Source organism: Halyomorpha halys, unplaced genomic scaffold, assembly GCF_000696795.3.
Source record: "Halyomorpha halys isolate HHAL.00 unplaced genomic scaffold, Hhal_1.1 Scaffold142.1, whole genome shotgun sequence".
NCBI classification, from domain to species: Eukaryota; Metazoa; Arthropoda; class Insecta; order Hemiptera; family Pentatomidae; genus Halyomorpha; species Halyomorpha halys.
The window spans coordinates 272172-279769 of record NW_027113471.1 but is presented as its reverse complement, the minus strand read 5'-3'; the positions used below and the strand labels follow the sequence as shown (position 1 = coordinate 279769).

General features: G+C 32.8%; 1 long non-coding RNA gene across 1 annotated transcript; it reads right to left on the bottom strand.

The window, feature by feature from the left end:
- Nucleotides 1-6401: 6401 nt before the first annotated feature.
- Nucleotides 6402-6881, bottom strand: LOC136796646 (uncharacterized). Its single transcript, XR_010844406.1, has 2 exons — nucleotides 6822-6881; nucleotides 6402-6740 (listed from the first exon to the last, which is right to left on the bottom strand). It is a non-coding gene; the product is annotated as an uncharacterized lncRNA (long non-coding RNA).
- Nucleotides 6882-7598: the final 717 nt, after the last annotated feature.

The window sequence follows — 7598 nt, the reverse complement described above, 5'->3', positions numbered from 1 at the left end:
GTAATAAGGAGCATCAAGGATTTTACGTAGGATTTTGGATTGTAACAATTGGATGCGGGAAGAATTTGATGGTTTGGTGGGTCCCCAGAGCTCAATTCCATATGTCCAAATTGGTCTGATTATCGTAGTGTATACTAATTTTTGGTAGTGAATGGGAAGTTTAGAACGTTTGTCAAGTAAGTGTTGTAGCAAAATTCTATATATGAAAATTTATTTATATTCTTGGATAATAAAATAGTTAACTTTGAATTATAAATAAAAGTAAGGTAAAACTCTTGTTACTTTTCAATTTCGAAATTGCTTAGCTTGCTCATTCCGTAAAACATCAAAAAAGTTAAAATTTACGAAACTATTATCCCTCCCTTTACGGATACCAAACGTGACTTTTTTGGTCTTTGAAAATAAATTATTTCGTAAAATGTTAGGATCGAAAAAAATTGATCTAACCGGAGAATTTAGAAGGCTTAATTGAGGGGATTGCAACAAGTAAATATAATTCAGGTTACAGCATTGCAGTGTATAAGATGGACATGTAAGGTTGTACGGCTTAGTAACGAAGTGTAGATGGGAGGATTGCGTTAAAACAGGTTTAGGAGATGTGGGTTTGGAGGGAAAAAACTGGAAAGATTTATTCAGATTGGTGGTATCGGCAAGGAACCATTGGATCCGCTAAGCGATTATTATTATTAAGTAAACGTTTCCCAACACAAATTTAGATGTCCAATGCTTGACATAATATTTAAATATGGCCAGGACATATATGTAGACCAATATAAATATCTAGATGTTATTTCTTTATATGAGTAAATAAATTTTAATTTCATTAATTCTTGTTTGGTTATACAATAATTTTTGAGAATCAAATTATTTCCGATTCTATTTTATTGTTGTTTTTTGATAAAAAGAAATAAATAAAACAAATAAAATAGGCCTTAGGTAACAATAAAATCAACTAAAAATATTAGTTTTGTGATCAAAATATATTTAGAATTGGATTTTTAAAATTTCCATATAAGGATAAATATGTATTATGTGTAGTGAATCGAATTTTTCTCGTATTCAATCCTTTAAAGCCAAAATCCTTAGTAAAATCCTCAATGCTCCAATGTCACAAATAAACGGTAAAAACATCTATGTTCCATATTTACCCGATCTAGCCCGAACCAGATTTTAATCCTTCTATTATCAACTCTCTAACCACCCGTCGTAAACCAACTATCTACCCTACAGTATCCTTTAATAATGTTGCCCTTACTCCTTTCGAACAGATCCGCTACATGGGACTACATCTGGACAAATGACTAACCTGAAATCCCCACACTAGACAGAAAAGACAGGAAACTGCAACTCGATTTCGACTATTACAGTACTTACTAGACAAACAGTCCAAACTTACAATCCGTTACAAAAGACTGATCTACATGACTATAATAAGACCTATCTGGAAATACGGAGTTAAGCTCTGGGGCTCCTCTAAACCTTCGAATTCCTCTCGTATTCAATCCTTACAACCCAAAATCCTTCGTAAAATCCTCAATGTTCCTTACTTTGTCACAAATAAAGACCATAATGTTCCATAAATAACCGATCTAGCCCGAACCAGATATCAATCCTTCCATTAAAAACTCTCTAACCACCCAAACCCACCAGTTTCTTAATTTGTTTCATCTTGCAATCCTTACAATTCTCCGATACGCCTGAAAAGAATATGGCCTCGAGATCTTCTAATGTGGAAATATTATTAGAATGCTACCAATGGGTATTTTTTCTACATGCCTTTATCATACCAATATAATCTAATATCAAATTTAATAGCTGTGAATATAATTTTACACAGCTCTAAATATCATTAAATAAATAATTTATAAAAATATGTAGTGATTTGTTTATATTATTAGTGTATTTAAATTTTAATTGAAATACTTTTTAATTTGATCCTTCAGCTTTCAGTTTTAGGTCAAAAACCTGCCGACCTTTCAATATTGCCTTTAATCGCCCTCATTAAAAACATACTAGTATATTATTAACTTGTTCCAAAGTAAACGGAATACCAACTTTTTCACGGTTTAACTTTTTGTTTTTTTATATATGATTGCTAATCATGATGGTAACTGTAATTTTAGACTAACTAACAATAAAAATCTGAATAAAAAATGCTCATATATGTTTATAAAAATAAATGTAAAGCCTACTGGATGGAAAAAATGTTTCTTTTTTTTTAAAATAATTTATTTATTGTTATTTACATCTGTATCCATATTTGCTGTAAGTGATATTATGGCATGATACAAACATGTGGGGAATGTAACCATTGATAGAACTCCAAAAACACTTCTAAAGGGGAAGATCTCGAGGCCATCTTCTTTTCAGACGCCTAGGAGGATTATTAGGTAGTGAAGGAGAAGCCAGGTTAGAAACGAGTTGGTTTGGGTGGTTGGGAAATTTATTATGGAAGGATTGGTATCTGGTTCTGGCCAAATCGGAAACATAGGTCCTGATGGATGATTTGATTTGTGACAAAGTAAGGATCATTGAGGATTTTACGAAGGATTTTGGACTGTAAGGATTGGATTCGAGAGGAATTAGATGGTTTAGTACAGCCCCATAGCTCAATTCCGTATGTCCATATAGGCCTTATAATAGTCATGTAGATGAGTCTTGTAACGGATTGGAAGTTTGTATCGTTTGTCTAGTAAATGTTGTAATAGTCCGACGAGCAGTTTCTTGTCTTTTCAGTCGTGTATGAGGATTCCATGTTAGTCGTTTGTCCAGATGTAGTCCTAAGTAACGGATCTGCTCAACAGGAATAAGTGGGGTATTATTAAATGATACTCTGGGGAAAGACGAAGGTTTAAGACGAAGGGTAAATGTGATTTGGTGGGATTTATTGGAATTTATTTTAATCCCCCAGTTTTGGCACCATTCCTCTAGGGTGGTGATGTGGGATTGGAGGGATTGGGATACAATGGAAGGATGATTATTATCTGACAATAGGAATGTGTCATCGGCATACGTGGTGAGAATAGTGTTAGAACGGGTTGGGATAAAGAAGAAGAAAATAAGTGAAAGAGAGAGAAAATGAAAAAAATAAAACGTGAACATGCACTATAATATGGTTGATAAAAAATAAAAGAATAAAGTAAAATAATATTTAATATCAAAATAAATAATACGGAAGATAAAAGAAAATATAAGGGATAGAAAACTAAAGGAAATGATGAATGATAAAATGCTTGATAATACAGGGGGAAAAAAAGAAAACTTCTTTGAAAAATAAAAATATATTGAAACAATAGAAAGAAAATTTAATAAGTAAATAAATGAAAAAAAGATCATAAAATAATTGTTTTTTTCTTCTAAGCCCCATAGGTATGTGATGATGATGTTATGATGAAAACGGGTTGAGGATCGCCTCTTTTTCTGCATTCTGGTAATGCGTTTTAAGAAGGGCTGAGGAAATTTGATTATTGGAAAGGGCTAGTCTGTATTTTGTGTCTGTCTAATAGTGATGGGGTTCACCAGGTTTGTTGATTCAAATAATATAGTTACTTGTACTCAGTCGAGTCTGAGTCTGTTTGTGTGTGCCTTCCTCCTTTGCGGCCGTCATGTCGGTGTGTTCTAAATAATGGGTTCGTACAGTACTGGAGGCTGTCAAAAAATTTGATGTGTCTCCTCGAGGTAAATACTGTCACAGTTGGTAGTTCGAATGTCGTATGTATGTGGTCCGTCTTTGTTCTCTGAAGTGAAGTATGTCTCACTTCCTTTTTTTTTTTTTGTTCGGAGACTGTTGGAGCTTCTTGGCTCTTGAAGGTGCTATGTTGGTCAGCATAGGTGCTCCGTAGAGCAGGTTTGACCTCAGCACACTTTTGTATAACATTAATTTGGGCCGAACAGAAAGATTGGGAGAAGTAAGGAGATGTTAAGCCTGTAAGACTTGATCCTGACCTGCTTGATCTTCTTATTGCAGTGGCGAGCTGGTGTCTTTCAAATTTTGATTTATCCTTAGTTAAACGTTTATCGTTGCCCACGCGCAGCGTTGAAGGGGGTGAGTTAAAGTCAAATAAAAAAAAATATAATCGCAAAAGGAAAAAAAAAATACAGAATAAATTACTCCTTAGGCGCCACGTTATTTTTTCCTTGGGAATAACGAAAACCCGGAAGCATTTTGCCCACAGTATAACTAAAATATATCCATATATAAACAATTGTTGAAATATGACCACTGGCGAATACCTTTACATGTAGATAACAGAAAACTTAGGGGTGTTACCTATTCCGTGAACAACAAAAAAATATAAGTAAATTAACAAGTTGAAAGCAGAGAAAGAACAGCAGAACTATATGTACAAAATGAGGTGTAGATAGTTGACCGTAGATTAATACTTGAAGAAGTTTGTCGGGGGAGTGCGGTCAGCAAAGAACAACATAAATAAACAAAACCATATTTATTTATTTTATGCCGACGTGCGACCTGAGTTTCAGGTCTTCATCAGGGCTATAGAACAAAAGAGATAACAACAATGTTACTTGTAATTGTATGTTACTCTAAATGTTGTTGTTATCTCTTTTGTTCTATAGCCCTGATGAAGACCTGAAACTCAGGTCGAAACGTCGGCATAAAATAAATAAATATGGTTTTGTTTATTTATGTTGTTCTTTGCTGACCGCACCCCCCGACAAACTTCTTCAAGTATATGTACAAAAGTTTAATAATAAGAAAAAATATATATGCAGAGAATGAAAATGGAAAAAATAATTCTTATCAATTAATAAAACAATTAAAACTTATAGGTTGACTTAACCTTAACCTTAATAACTATATTTACATTATTATCCAAAAGAGTATAAAAGTGAATATAAAATAAAATTTAGTTCAAACCCCACGTAGTCCTCCACTTCTATTGTTAATGATCGTCTATCGAAGTAAACACCATAATTTTGAAAAACAAAACATATATGACAACATTTCTCACATGGTGATATTCCGGTTCAAAGAGTACAGACAGAGGGCCTTTAAACTATTACCAGTTCACATTGAACAATCGTAACGTGTTCCAAAATCAAACTGTCCCCTTCACAAAAAACAAAACCCACTTGTCTAAAACATATCGCTCGTGTTTTGTTTTCACCATGGCAACCGTAACACCTCTTGTCTACGCAGATCTAGCCAGTGTTTTTATTTCACCATGGCAACCGTAACACCTCTTGTCTACGCAGATCTAGCCAGTGTTTTTATTTCACCATGGCAACCGTAACAGTCTGTTAATGGTGACACCCAGATATATTGTACTACCTGCTGGTATATTTTCGTAACCTGCTACTCTTTAGGCTTTAGGAAGAGGACGCTTATTCTTCTGGAAATAGAGTATAATACAGTCGGTATTTTTGGGAATTATGATAGTAATATTGTATTATTTAAAAAAAATTGAAATCTGTGAGATGGAATAAAAAAAGTATTTTCAACGACATTTATATGTTGTAAAAAGACAAAGTACTCAATCATAATTTCATAAACTAATTCAATTTCGTTTTTCATAGTAATTAAACAGGTCAAAAAGCTGTTTAATTACAGCTTTTATCATTGCATATCTGGCAGACTTTATTTTTATTTTATTCTTTTTAATCTGTTCTTTATAAGCCTCTAAATATTCTCTTATTTTGAAAAATAAAATAAATTATAAAACTAATAGAAAAATATATTCTAAGTAGTTTAATATTATGTATGTATGATTGATCATTTATGTATTCGAAAGAGATAGTCCAAGTTTTGACTAACACAAACAGAACATTTTTTCATTTATTATATGTACACAAAAAAAAAATATGCTTCGTGTAGCCTTGAAGATCTTTCAGTGTGGGTGAAAATGTTGTTCAATAATAAATTGTTTGTTTAAAAAAATGATTAATTGAGATATGTTCCGCAGCATATTACATCTCAAATTAACACACAAATATTCTTCAAAAATTAATTTTTTTCCTAGAAAATTTGTTTTTGTAATCGCTGCTTTAAAGCTTTAAAGCTTGATTTGAAAATTATTATTTTTTTAAAATTCTGTAAATGTATGATATAAATATTTTTTCAGGTATTATTATGATAACAATAGAATTAATTGAACTTTCATCAACATCTGAGATTTTAGGGTCAAAATAATTTTTTTTTTTGAGTGATTAATATGCAAAGATTCAAAAAAACTCTTTCAATATCTATCTGGGTTTAATTGATTATTCTTAATTTGATTCATAAACAGTACTACTCAATTGATGATTTTTATTTCTTTTCATTACAGGATTAAGTTGTGTTTTGAGGATAAGTAAAATTACGGGCTATAAAAAACTGAGTCTTGTAATAATAAGAAAGAAAGTTATGTTAGATGAGAGATTTTATGATAAAAAAAAAAATATTAAGGAATTGACTAATTATTTATTGATATGCCGAAGATAATAAATACATAAATAAATTTTGATTTATGGAATTCAGGTATGAAGTCTTTGAAGTTTAGCTGAGGAATTTAGTGGTGGTATGATGGAATATGTTGTAGGACTGGAACATGATGGACTACTGGAACGTGAGAGATGACTGGAACATGGTGGACTACTGGAGCGGACTTGACTTTGATCTCGACTGGAACTGAATCCTTGACGTAGTTGACTTGGTTCTGGGTCGAGTATGCGTGTCCGTGGGACTCCTGGCCGCCGTAGGAAGCGGCGAAAGCGACGGCTACGAGAGCGGAGAGGACGATCTGGAAGGATATTAAATATTATATAATTAAATTATATTAATAACTATATATTAAGCGAACTAAAGTGGATATAACACTCACGAGCTTGTACATGTTGAATGTCTAAGTGACAGATGAATGTGCTTTGCCTGCCTCCACATTGGATATATATACTGCGTCCAGATCACCCTTCACCGAGTGGGGGTCGGCATTGACAGTGAAACATATCTGGTAAACATTCATTTAGAGTGTTTGTAATTTAGTGAATTAATTAAGAACACGCCCGGGATGTCATGTTTGAATATTACCATTCTCATCTGTAGTGCTACTTGCCATTTGTTTCAGTATGTGTTTGGAAGTATTGATGTGAGATGCCATTTTCTTATAGTCTGTTAAGGCGAAGATGTTTAGCATTTGTCTCATCGTTGACTGAGTAGACAATTCAAGGATCGGTGGCTCGAATCTTCTCACTGTATTCGGTAAATTAATTTGTTTCTAAATAGATTTTTTTCTCTTTTACATGAATATATATATATATATATATTCTTCGAGCCTAATCTGCAACGAATAGAATTTTAGGAATAGTTTATTTGGGACGTAATGAGGATTTTAGATTGTAAGGATTGGATACGAGAGGCGTTTGATAGTTTCGTGGAGCCCGTAAACTCAATTTTGTAAGTCCAAATAGGTTTGATTATCATAGTGTATAATAATTTATTTTAGCAGATAGGAAGTTTAGACTGTTTGTCAAGTAGATACTGTGATAGTAATAGGAATGTAAGAGCTATTTTAATATTATTATTAATATGGAGGAATCGTGGTGGCACTGAATCCAAGGACCCAGGTTCGAATCCGGCTGGGAAAATTGTTTTCTGTTAC